The sequence below is a fragment of the Cetorhinus maximus genome, unplaced genomic scaffold (assembly GCF_964194155.1).
Source record: "Cetorhinus maximus unplaced genomic scaffold, sCetMax3.hap1.1 HAP1_SCAFFOLD_853, whole genome shotgun sequence".
NCBI lineage: Eukaryota > Metazoa > Chordata > Chondrichthyes > Lamniformes > Cetorhinidae > Cetorhinus > Cetorhinus maximus.
The window spans coordinates 99,073-112,336 of record NW_027596795.1 but is presented as its reverse complement, the minus strand read 5'-3'; the positions used below and the strand labels follow the sequence as shown (position 1 = coordinate 112,336).

General features: G+C 49.2%; 2 non-coding genes across 2 annotated transcripts; both read right to left on the bottom strand.

Moving 5' to 3' along the window:
- Positions 1–1,330: 1,330 nt before the first annotated feature.
- LOC144674901 (U2 spliceosomal RNA) lies at positions 1,331–1,513 on the bottom strand. Its single transcript, XR_013574683.1, has one exon. It is a non-coding gene; the product is annotated as a U2 spliceosomal RNA (small nuclear RNA).
- Positions 1,514–10,552: 9,039 nt separating this feature from the next.
- On the bottom strand, positions 10,553–10,735 carry LOC144674900 (U2 spliceosomal RNA). The gene has a single exon (XR_013574682.1). It is a non-coding gene; the product is annotated as a U2 spliceosomal RNA (small nuclear RNA).
- Between the last annotated feature and the right edge of the window lie 2,529 nt (positions 10,736–13,264).

Here is a 13,264-nt window from a genome sequence, read left to right as displayed (position 1 = left end):
ATCCATTTGTAAATTTCTCATTTCTTCACTGCAACTTACTTTCCCACCTATTTTGGTGTCATCTGCAAATTTAGCTATGGTACCTTCTACTCCTGAATCCAAGTAAATAGTTGGGGCCCAAGGACCGAACCCTGTGGCACCCCACTAGTTACAGCTTGCCATCCACAAAAGACCCATTTATCCTGACTCTCTGCTTTCTGTTGGTTAGCCAAAGCTCTATCCAAGCAAATATATTACCCTTAGCTGCGTGTGATCTTATCTTGTGTATTAATCTTTTGTGCGGCACCTTATCAAATGCCTTCTGGAAGTCCAGACATACTACATCTACAGGATCGCCATTATCCACTTTGCTTGTCACATCTTCAAAGAACTCTAGCAATTTAGTCAAACACGATTTAGTCTTCATAAAGCCATGCTGACTCTGATGGATTGCATTTTGACTTGCATTTTAGGAGGGTAGTGAAGGCATTGGAGAGAGTGCAGAAGAGGTTTACGAGTTTGGTTCCAGGGGCGAGGAAGTTGAGTTATGAAGTAAGATTGGAGAAGTTGGGACTGTATTCCTTGGGGAAAAGAAGTCTGAGAGGAGACTTGATAGAGGTATTGAAAATCATGAGGTATCTGGAGAGAGTAGATAGGGAGAAACTGCTTGCACCGATGAAAGGATCGAGAAGGAGCGGGCACAGGTTTAAAGTAACTAGCAGAAGAAGCAAAAGTGATAGGAGCAGCGAGTGGTCAGGGTCTGGAATGCACCGCCTGATAGCGTGGCGGAGGCAGGTTCAATTGAAGAGGGAATGAGATGATTATTTGAAAAGAAAGCATGTGCTGGGTTACGTGGAGAAGGCAGGAGAATGGCACGAAGTGAAATGTTCATTGGGAGAGCTGGTGCAGTCACGACGGGCGGAATGGGCTCCTTGTGCAGTGTAAGGATTGTGTGAACGTGGATGTAGACGTTTCCGAGTAGCTGTGTAAAGTGTGTGAGCTTTGAGGTGTGAGTTTTGACTGTTGCTGTATCAGCAGCAGCAGCAGCAGCGGGCGGGAGCGGCAGCAGAGAGCTGGTTGAAAATGTTGTGAGGCGAAAGGTGCAGCTGAGAGAGTGTTTGAGAGGTGTATTTGCAAGTGAAAGATGTTTTTGTATGAGTGAGGTAGAGTGTTTGTGAGATGAGAGTGGTGTCTGTGAGCGTTGGGTGAGCGTGCGTGTTTTTTGTGTGTAGATGGTGCGGGTGAGTGAGAAAGAAAGAAAGTTGGGTTTTGAAAGATGTGCATGTTGAAAAGTAAAGAAAGCAGATGTTTGTAAGAAAACTATTTTTAGCATTGAAAATCCCCTGGAAAGGGGTGGTGCACCATTCCCAGAGATACTGCAATACCGGGTCGATGCGTGGAGTGGACGGAGCAAGCCCCTATTCCATCTCCCTGCTGCAAAAATCAATTTAATATATGGTCCCCAGATAAGGGACGTATCAGATATTAAACTGATAAGAACAGATTTTTTTTTTTTTTTTTTTTGTAAAAATATACTTTATTCATAAAATATCTTCAATCACATTCCAAACCATTTCAAAAACAACATTACAAGGGTACAATCCAGGTTAAACTTTTACAAAATGTATCACCAGGTGCATCAGTACAAACAATATTACAATCATTTACAGCCTTTCATTTTGAGCTGTACAGCCCGAGGGGCTCTAAACAGTTCCCAGTCTCTCGGTGCGCTGTGGCAGAAAGGTCTTAGACAGCGACCCTTCCCCATTGCGCCTTTGCGGCAGCTGCCCCAAGCTTTAGTGCGTCCCTCAGCACGTAGTCCTGGACTTTGGATTGTGCCAGTCCGCAACAATCGGTCGGGGACAACTCTTTGCGCTGGAAGACCAACAAGTTTCGGGCAGACCAAAGCGCCTCTTTCACCGAGTTGATGATCCTCCAGCTGCAGTCGATTTTTGTCTCGGTGTGTGTCCCTGGGAACAGCCCGTAGAGCACAGAGTCCTGTGTCACAGAACTGCTCGGGATGAACCTCGACAGCAACCACTGCATCTCTCTCCAGACTTTCTTTGCAAAGGCACAATCCACAAGGAGGTGAACAACGGTCTCTTCCCCACCACAGCCACCTCGAGGGCAACGTGCAGAGGGGGTGAGCCTCCTGGCGTGTAGGAAGGATCTGACGGGGAGGGCCTTTCTCACCACCAGCCAAGCTATGTCTTGGTGCTTGTTGGAAAGTTCTGGCGATGAGGCATTCTGCCAAATGACTTTGACAGTCTGCTCGGGGAACCATCCCACAGGGTCCACCCTCTCCTTTTCCCTCAGGGCCTCTAGGACGTTACGTGCTGACCACTGCCTGATGGACTTGTGGTCAAAGGTGTTTTTCTGCATAAATTTTTCCACCAGGGACAGGTGTTGCTGTACGTGGCGCAGGTCTGGCCCATTCCTCACTCCTGTGCTGTGGCGATCACGCCAGCCATCTTCCGCTTTATCTGGAGGTCAAAAGTGGATCCTGTTTGCAGGGACATGATGTAAAAAAACTCTGGATGAAGGGGGAAAAAACATGCCCAACATCACCCTCATCCTGATGGCCACCTTTGTGTATGGCAGTATCAAGCTGTGTGTAGACCCAAACACCAAGCGTCACTACGTGCTGAGGTTCTACCTGTCCCTGGTGTTGCGAAGGATGGGTCTGGCCACCCTGCCGCGGAACGCTCCAAGTGCCGTATCACCTGCCCCGTGTGGAAAAACTTATGCAGAGAAACACCTTTGTCCGCAAGTCCATCAGGCAGTGGTTAGCACGTATCACCCTAGAGGCCCTGCGGGAAAAGGAGATGGTGGATTCCGGCGGACGGTTCGCCGAACAGACCGTCAGGGTCATTTGGCAGAATGCCTCATCACCAGAACTCTGAAGAGAGTGGCCGTGGTTCTTGTCGAGGTGCATCCCGAGCAGTTCCGTGACACAGGTATGGACTCTGTGCTCCAGGGGCTGTTCCCAGGGACACACGCCGAGACAAACATCAACTACCGCCGGAGGATCCACTCGGTGAAAGACACTCTTTGGCTGTCCGAAACTTGTTGGTCTTCCATTGCAAAGAGTTGGCACATTCCAAGGTCCAGGACTACGTGCTGAGGGACGCACTAAAGTTTGGGGCAAAGGCGTAATGGAGAAAGGTCGCTGTCTACGGTTGCGCTAGATGTGTCGTGTAACTGGCAGGTAATGGAAAATTTCGAGAAACACTCAGTCACAAGGGAGAACACGTGACAGGCATGAGAGACAATCCATGAGTCTTTGTAGCTGAGTTTCCGTGTGAGCAACTAGCTCACAGCGCAGAGGAGTTCTTCGATCGAGGCCTGCTGTATTTTTGTCTTTGCTTTCAGCTTGAGCAGTCAAAGAACAAAGAAGAAAAAAAAGTACAGCACAGGAACAGGCACTTCGGCCCTCCAAGCCTGCGCCGATCGGTCTGTGGAGCTTGCCAGCTGACCAGGTATGCAGCTAAAGTCCTTCCACATCTACAGGGAAGGCAAAGTCAGCAGCGTTTCTCCCAGAGTGTAGAGAGTCCTTGGAACTCTCTTCCTCGAAAGGTGGTGGAAACAGAGTCTTTGAATATTTTCAAGACAGAGCTGGATAGACTAACAAGGCGGGGTTGGAAGGTTATCGCTGGTAGGCAGGAATGTGGGGTTGAGGTTACAATCGGATCAGCCATGATCTTCTGAGTAGTGGAGCAGGCTCTTGGGGCCCAGTGGCCTACTCCTGCTCCTAAGTTGTATGTTCATACATGTAGGGGCATTACTTTTTACTGATTCCAGTGCTTCTCCTGCACTGAACCTGGAGAGTACTACGTCAGCTGCTGTTGAGTTGTTTCCTGATGCCCTGCTTTCTTTTGTACGAGCTGTCTAGCATCCTCGTTTATGGGCTTCCTTTGCTTGGCATTGGGCCTTCTTTTGGGCTGACTGTTGGTCTATTTCCTTTACGGGATGTCAGCATGACATCACCAGAAGGGAAATGTGTCATGTTATGAAGTCACAGTAAATAAGTCCAATGCATTATATCATTATAATAACACAAGATGATGATCAGCAGTGAGAAGGCAGGTGGCAGCAAGGATAAGTACAGGTACGACACAGCGAACAGCCTTAGATCCTGTTAAAATGTTGAAAATGTTTCTCCCCTTCTCGAAGATTATTTCCTTCAAAATTTTAGAAATCTTTCAGCTTCAACCAGAAGTCACACACAAGCCAAACAACAAAACCACCTGCGTGCACAGCACAGCACACCATCTGCCAGCCTGCAATGATGTCGGCTCTCTTTTAATCACCTTTTCCCCTCCAATCAGTCCTATTCAGCAGGCAAGCAAAGGAGCGCAGAAAATACATCTGCACGGCTGTTTCTAACTTCTAGAAAGGGAACAGCCTTATCCTAGGAAAGTGAAAAATATCTATACTGTCACAAAGTGATGAACTTGAACTGCAAAACACCACGCTTACCTGAGCTTGTGTCACAGTTTTTGCTGTCTATCTCAGCCAGTATTCTCAGTCGTCCATCCTGGCTTCTTGCTCTCTCTGCAGCTTTCAGATGCCTCCCCTTGGCCGGCCTCAGTGCTCAGTGATAGATCAGCGCTCGGTATTATTTCTGTCCTCAGTGGTAACTGCTAGGGGAGAAAGGCTTGACTTTTTCAATCACCTTTTACCTCAGTAAAATCCAAGTAGAACCTAAAGTGGCAATGCTTCTCCCTCTCAGCACCCAACATGTCTTGCCTTTTCTTCAGGTTGGATTTGAGGAAGCACTACAGTTGCTGCCTGGCTGCCATTTCAAGTACAGAGACAAGGGGCAGCCCCATGACCCCTCCCCCGACTCCTGCACAATATGCAAATGTAGCACATTGTCTGAGTGCAATTTGGGAGCTGAAGACGGTTTCACAGTGGGATACAAGATATGAGGAGAGGTTTCCTCACAGACACACCGCCACATAAGCCCCTTTAAATTTGCGCGGCTGTGCAAAAAGTTTAATGGGCCCGCACACTTAAACAAATCGGTCACGCACTGTAATGACTCGCCTCATTCAGTTCAACAGAAATTAGGATCATGTTTTTAACCTGTGCCCTAGTTTTAAAATATTTTGTGTTCCATATTTACTTTCTCAATTTGTTATTAATTTACTTTACATTGCTTTATATTCTATTTTGTCTTGGACATGCATCACGGTTCGTTCAATCTCACTGGTTAAGAAAATTAAAATATTTAGTTTGATCAGGGTCTTACACTTGTCAAGAGGAGCCCTTTCAAATACTGGCCTGCTTTTGGAGGCCTGAAGTCACTGGAGCTGCACAAGTCAAGACGACTGAAGGCCTGATTCGCTGTGTAATATACGATGCAGCATCTTGTTGCACTAGCAGGCAGGAAGGAGTTTTCTGCAATGCAGTTTAAAGGCTTGATACACTAAGTACACGTTCATTTCAGGTTTGTCATTTCAGGACGCTGCGTGTTTTTTTGCTCTGTTTTCTGACTCTGAAATTCTAATTCAGACTGTGGAGAAGAGCTGTTGTTGCTGCTGTTGGTTTTCTTTGTAACTGTTGTCGTTTTTTTGTGGAAAAATATACCTTATCCATAAAATATCTGAAAGAACATTACAAAACATTTCAAAATGGCCATCGCAAAAAGTGCAATCATATTCCAGTTTTTCAAATAGATCATGTCGCACCCTGCGACGCTTCAATACGATCAATGAACATTACAGACATTTCAACATGCTGATTACAGGCAGTCAGACAGTGCAATAGTATTCAAGTTATCTACATAGATCATGTTGCACTCTGAGGTGCTTCAATACAATTGTGATAAATGTAATATTCACTGCATACATTCAATGTGAGTCTTTCAGGCCGAGGGGTCTATACCTTTCCCAGTCCCTCGGTGCACTATGGCTGAAAGGTCTTAGACAGCGACCGTTCCCCGCTGCGCATTTGTGGCGGCTGCCCCAAGCTTTAGTGCGTCCCTCAGCACGTAGTCCTCGGCCTTGGAATGTGCCAGCCAGTCTGCAACACTCTGCTGGGGACAACTCATTGCGCTGGAAGACCAACAAGTTTCGGGCAGACCAAAGAGCGTCTTTCACCGAGTAGATGATCCTCCACCTGCTTGTCTCGATGTGCGTCCCTGTCCCTGGGATCAACACGTAGAGCACAGAGACCTGTGTCACAGAACTGCTTGGGATGAACCGCGACAAAAACCACGGCAACTCTCTGCAGACCTTCTTTGCAAACGCACATTCCACAAAGAGGTGAACAACGGTCTCGTCCCCACGACAGCCACCTCGAGGTCAACATGCAGAGAGGCTGAGACTTCAGGAAGGATCTGACGGGGAGGGCATTTCTCACCACCAGCCAAGCTACGTCTTGGTGCTTGTTGGAAAGTTCTGGAGACGAGGCATTCTGCCAAACGACTTTGACAGTCTGCTCGGGGAAACATCGCACAGGATCCACCATCTCCTTTCCCCGCAGGGCCTATAGGACGTTACGTGCCGACCACTGCCTGATGGACTTGGGGTCAAAGGTGTTTTTCTGCATAAAGTTTTCCACCAGGGACAGGTGGTACGGCACGGTCCAACTACTTGGAGCGTTCCGCGGCAGCGTGGCCACACCCATCCTTCGCTAAACCGGGGACAGGTAGAACCTCAGCACGTAGTGACACCTGGTGTTTGCGTACCGAGGGTCTACGCACAGCTTGATACAGCCGCACACAAAGGTGGCCATCAGTATGAGGGCGATGTTGGGCACGTTTATTCCCCCTTTATCTAGAGGCTTATACAGCGCGTCCCTGCGGACACGATCCATTTTCGACCTCCAGATAAAGCGGAAGATCGCTCGGGTGATCGCCATCGCGCAGCAGTCTGGAATGGGCCAGACCTGCGCCATGTACAGCAACAGCGAGAGTGCCTCACACCTGATGACCAGGTTCTTACCCGCAACGGAGAGGAAGCGTCGCTCCCAGATTCCCAGTTTCCTTTTCACCATAGACACTGGATCCTTCCAGTTTCTAACGCATACCCCGGTCCCTCTGAACCATATCCCCAGCACCTTCAGGCCGTCAGCACTGACGGTGAAGGGGACAAAGGATCGGTCAGCCCAGTTCCCAAAGAACATGGCCTCGCTCTTCCCACGATTTACCTTGGCTCCCGAGTCCAGTTCGAACTGGTCGCAGATGTGGATCAGTCTGCACACCGACAGCGGATCAGAACAGAAGACGGCGACATCGTCCATGTACAGGGAGGCTTTGATCTGAGTGCCTCCACTGCCTGGGATCGTAACTCCTCTAATGCCCGGATCCTTCCTGATGGACTCAGCAAAGAACAGGCGAGAGAGGACAGCCCTGCCTGACTCCAGATTTAATTGGAAAGCTATCTGATTCCCACCCATTGATTGAGACTGCGCTACTGATGTTAGTGTAGAGTAGGATCCAACTGGATCCAATTGCGAATTCCCTCCCCAAACCCCATTTTGAGAGCACATCCACCATGTAGGTGTGCGATATTCTGTCAAAGGCTTTCTCCTAATCCAGGCTGATGAGGCAGGTGTCCACACCCCTGTCCTGCACATAGGCAATCGTATCCCTGAGCAGCGCCAGGCTGTCAGAGATCTTCCTGCCCGGCACAGAGCAGGTCTGGTCAGGGTGAATCACCAATTCCAGAGCGGATTTGACCCGATTGGCGATGACCTTGGACAGAATCTTATAGTCCACATTCAACAGTGAAATGGGTCGCCAATTTCTAATTTCCTCCCTTTCTTCCTTGTGCTTGTAGATGAGGGTGATGATGCCTTTCCTCATGGATTCTGACATACTGCCGGCCAGGAGCATACTCTCGTACACTCCTAGCAGGTCTGGGCCGATCAAGTCCCACAGAGCCGAATACAACTCCACCGGCAAGCCGTCGCTTCTGGGGAGATTTACTCTTCTCGAAGGACTCAAGGGCCTAAGTCAGTTCGTCAGGAGTTCGCGGTTTGTCCAGCCTCTCCCGTGTACTGTCGCCTGAGACCTCCGTGATAGAGGACAAGGAGGACTGGGAGGCCGTGCTGTCCGTCGGCTTCACGTCATAAAATCCGGCATAAAAGGATTTGCTGATCCTCAAAATGTCGGACTGCGCTGACTTTACTGATCCGTCTTCTTCATTCAGGCTGCTGATCACAGAGCTCTCTCTCTGTTCCTTTTGGAAGAAGAAACGTGAGCACGTCTCATCCTGCTCCACGGAGCGGGCTCTGGAATGGAAGATGTTCTTGGAGGCAAAGGGCTAGGCTTGCTGGCTCTTCACCTCTTGGAGTTCTTCCTTGACATCGACCCCCACCGACTGCAGCCGCAGCAGATTCTGCATGTTTTTCTGGAGTCGGGACATTTCCCTCTCTTCCTTTCTAGCTTTCTGGATGCTTTTGAGGATGAAAAACCTCTTGGTGTTTCCCTTGATCGCTTCCCACCAGTGTGTCAGGGACTCAAAGAGGGGTTTCATGGTTCTCCAACCTTCATAAGCCCTCTTGAGCTCCTCAATGTTCTCTGGGGTCAGCAGTTGCACGAATAGCTTCCATGCCCCCCTGCCCACCCTCAGGTCCTTCTCCAAGTGGCAGTCCGCCAGTAGGAGGCAGTGGTCAGAGAAGAACAACGGCTTGACCTCGGTGGATCTGACTGTGAATGCACGGGACACAAACAGGAAGTCTATCCTGGAACGAATGGACCCGTCTGGCCGCGACCAGGTGTATCTACGCTGCGCTCTGTCTGCAGGGTTGCTGAAGACGTCGTGCAGCTTGGCATCCTTAACTGTTTCCATCAGGGATCTGGACGTAGCGTCCAATCTGCTGCCGGCCCTGCTGGATCGTCCAGCCGCATCGATGATGCAGTTGAAGTCACCGCCCAGAATGACCGGCCTGGAGGTCGCCAGCAGCAGTGGGAGCTGCTGAAAAACCTCCAGCCGCTCAGCTCCTTGTGACGGGCCATACACGTTAATTAACCGGAGTGGAGCGTTCTTGTACATTACGTCTGCTACGAGGAGTCGCCCGCCCACCACCTCCTTCACCTCGGAGACGGTGAAGTTGCCTCCCCGCAGCAGAATACCCAGGCCGGAGGAACGAGAGTCATTTCCGCCCGACCAGATCGATGGCCCATGGGACCACCACCGTGACCATTGCCTGTAGGAGCTGAACTGGATAACCTCACTTATCCACGTTAAACTCCATCTGCCAAATTTTGGCCCATTCACCTAACCTGTCCATATCCATTTGTAAATTTCTCATTTCTTCACTGCAACTTACTTTCCCACCTATTTTGGTGTCATCTGCAAATTTAGCTATGGTACCTTCTACTCCTGAATCCAAGTAAATAGTTGGGGCCCAAGGACCGAACCCTGTGGCACCCCACTAGTTACAGCTTGCCATCCACAAAAGACCCATTTATCCTGACTCTCTGCTTTCTGTTGGTTAGCCAAAGCTCTATCCAAGCAAATATATTACCCTTAGCTGCGTGTGATCTTATCTTGTGTATTAATCTTTTGTGCGGCACCTTATCAAATGCCTTCTGGAAGTCCAGACATACTACATCTACAGGATCGCCATTATCCACTTTGCTTGTCACATCTTCAAAGAACTCTAGCAATTTAGTCAAACACGATTTAGTCTTCATAAAGCCATGCTGACTCTGATGGATTGCATTTTGACTTGCATTTTAGGAGGGTAGTGAAGGCATTGGAGAGAGTGCAGAAGAGGTTTACGAGTTTGGTTCCAGGGGCGAGGAAGTTGAGTTATGAAGTAAGATTGGAGAAGTTGGGACTGTATTCCTTGGGGAAAAGAAGTCTGAGAGGAGACTTGATAGAGGTATTGAAAATCATGAGGTATCTGGAGAGAGTAGATAGGGAGAAACTGCTTGCACCGATGAAAGGATCGAGAAGGAGCGGGCACAGGTTTAAAGTAACTAGCAGAAGAAGCAAAAGTGATAGGAGCAGCGAGTGGTCAGGGTCTGGAATGCACCGCCTGATAGCGTGGCGGAGGCAGGTTCAATTGAAGAGGGAATGAGATGATTATTTGAAAAGAAAGCATGTGCTGGGTTACGTGGAGAAGGCAGGAGAATGGCACGAAGTGAAATGTTCATTGGGAGAGCTGGTGCAGTCACGACGGGCGGAATGGGCTCCTTGTGCAGTGTAAGGATTGTGTGAACGTGGATGTAGACGTTTCCGAGTAGCTGTGTAAAGTGTGTGAGCTTTGAGGTGTGAGTTTTGACTGTTGCTATATCAGCAGCAGCAGCAGCAGCGGGCGGGAGCGGCAGCAGAGAGCTGGTTGAAAATGTTGTGAGGCGAAAGGTGCAGCTGAGAGAGTGTTTGAGAGGTGTATTTGCAAGTGAAAGATGTTTTTGTATGAGTGAGGTAGAGTGTTTGTGAGATGAGAGTGGTGTCTGTGAGCGTTGGGTGAGCGTGCGTGTTTTTTGTGTGTAGATGGTGCGGGTGAGTGAGAAAGAAAGAAAGTTGGGTTTTGAAAGATGTGCATGTTGAAAAGTAAAGAAAGCAGATGTTTGTAAGAAAACTATTTTTAGCATTGAAAATCCCCTGGAAAGGGGTGGTGCACCATTCCCAGAGATACTGCAATACCGGGTCGATGCGTGGAGTGGACGGAGCAAGCCCCTATTCCATCTCCCTGCTGCAAAAATCAATTTAATATATGGTCCCCAGATAAGGGACGTATCAGATATTAAACTGATAAGAACAGATTTTTTTTTTTTTTTTTTTTGTAAAAATATACTTTATTCATAAAATATCTTCAATCACATTCCAAACCATTTCAAAAACAACATTACAAGGGTACAATCCAGGTTAAACTTTTACAAAATGTATCACCAGGTGCATCAGTACAAACAATATTACAATCATTTACAGCCTTTCATTTTGAGCTGTACAGCCCGAGGGGCTCTAAACAGTTCCCAGTCTCTCGGTGCGCTGTGGCAGAAAGGTCTTAGACAGCGACCCTTCCCCATTGCGCCTTTGCGGCAGCTGCCCCAAGCTTTAGTGCGTCCCTCAGCACGTAGTCCTGGACTTTGGATTGTGCCAGTCCGCAACAATCGGTCGGGGACAACTCTTTGCGCTGGAAGACCAACAAGTTTCGGGCAGACCAAAGCGCCTCTTTCACCGAGTTGATGATCCTCCAGCTGCAGTCGATTTTTGTCTCGGTGTGTGTCCCTGGGAACAGCCCGTAGAGCACAGAGTCCTGTGTCACAGAACTGCTCGGGATGAACTTCGACAGCAACCACTGCATCTCTCTCCAGACTTTCTTTGCAAAGGCACAATCCACAAGGAGGTGAACAACGGTCTCTTCCCCACCACAGCCACCTCGAGGGCAACGTGCAGAGGGGGTGAGCCTCCTGGCGTGTAGGAAGGATCTGACGGGGAGGGCCTTTCTCACCACCAGCCAAGCCACGTCTTGGTGTTTGTTGGAAAGTTCTGGCGATGAGGCATTCTGCCAAATGACTTTGACAGTCTGCTCGGGGAACCATCCCACAGGGTCCACCCTCTCCTTTTCCCTCAGGGCCTCTAGGACGTTACGTGCTGACCACTGCCTGATGGACTTGTGGTCAAAGGTGTTTTTCTGCATAAATTTTTCCACCAGGGACAGGTGTTGCTGTACGTGGCGCAGGTCTGGCCCATTCCTCACTCCTGTGCTGTGGCGATCACGCCAGCCATCTTCCGCTTTATCTGGAGGTCAAAAGTGGATCCTGTTTGCAGGGACATGATGTAAGAAAACTCTGGATGAAGGGGGAAAAAACATGCCCAACATCACCCTCATCCTGATGGCCACCTTTGTGTATGGCAGTATCAAGCTGTGTGTAGACCCAAACACCAAGCGTCACTACGTGCTGAGGTTTTACCTGTCCCTGGTGTTGCGAAGGATGGGTCTGGCCACCCTGCCGCGGAACGCTCCAAGTGCCGTATCACCTGCCCCGTGTGGAAAAACTTATGCAGAGAAACACCTTTGTCCGCAAGTCCATCAGGCAGTGGTTAGCACGTATCACCCTAGAGGCCCTGCGGGAAAAGGAGATGGTGGATTCCGGCGGACGGTTCGCCGAACAGACCGTCAGGGTCATTTGGCAGAATGCCTCATCACCAGAACTCTGAAGAGAGTGGCCGTGGTTCTTGTCGAGGTGCATCCCGAGCAGTTCCGTGACACAGGTATGGACTCTGTGCTCCAGGGGCTGTTCCCAGGGACACACGCCGAGACAAACATCAACTACCGCCGGAGGATCCACTCGGTGAAAGACACTCTTTGGCTGTCCGAAACTTGTTGGTCTTCCATTGCAAAGAGTTGGCACATTCCAAGGTCCAGGACTACGTGCTGAGGGACGCACTAAAGTTTGGGGCAAAGGCGTAATGGAGAAAGGTCGCTGTCTACGGTTGCGCTAGATGTGTCGTGTAACTGGCAGGTAATGGAAAATTTCGAGAAACACTCAGTCACAAGGGAGAACACGTGACAGGCATGAGAGACAATCCATGAGTCTTTGTAGCTGAGTTTCCGTGTGAGCAACTAGCTCACAGCGCAGAGGAGTTCTTCGATCGAGGCCTGCTGTATTTTTGTCTTTGCTTTCAGCTTGAGCAGTCAAAGAACAAAGAAGAAAAAAAAGTACAGCACAGGAACAGGCACTTCGGCCCTCCAAGCCTGCGCCGATCGGTCTGTGGAGCTTGCCAGCTGACCAGGTATGCAGCTAAAGTCCTTCCACATCTACAGGGAAGGCAAAGTCAGCAGCGTTTCTCCCAGAGTGTAGAGAGTCCTTGGAACTCTCTTCCTCGAAAGGTGGTGGAAACAGAGTCTTTGAATATTTTCAAGACAGAGCTGGATAGATTAACAAGGCGGGGTTGGAAGGTTATCGCTGGTAGGCAGGAATGTGGGGTTGAGGTTACAATCGGATCAGCCATGACCTTCTGAGTAGTGGAGCAGGCTCTTGGGGCCCAGTGGCCTACTCCTGCTCCTAAGTTGTATGTTCATACATGTAGGGGCATTACTTTTTACTGATTCCAGTGCTTCTCCTGCACTGAACCTGGAGAGTACTACGTCAGCTGCTGTTGAGTTGTTTCCTGATGCCCTGCTTTCTTTTGTACGAGCTGTCTAGCATCCTCGTTTATGGGCTTCCTTTGCTTGGCGTTGGGCCTTCTTTTGGGCTGACTGTTGGTCTATTTCCTTTACGGGATGTCAGCATGACATCACCAGAAGGGAAATGTGTCATGTTATGAAGTCACAGTAAATAAGTCCAATGCATTATATCATTATAATAACACAAGAT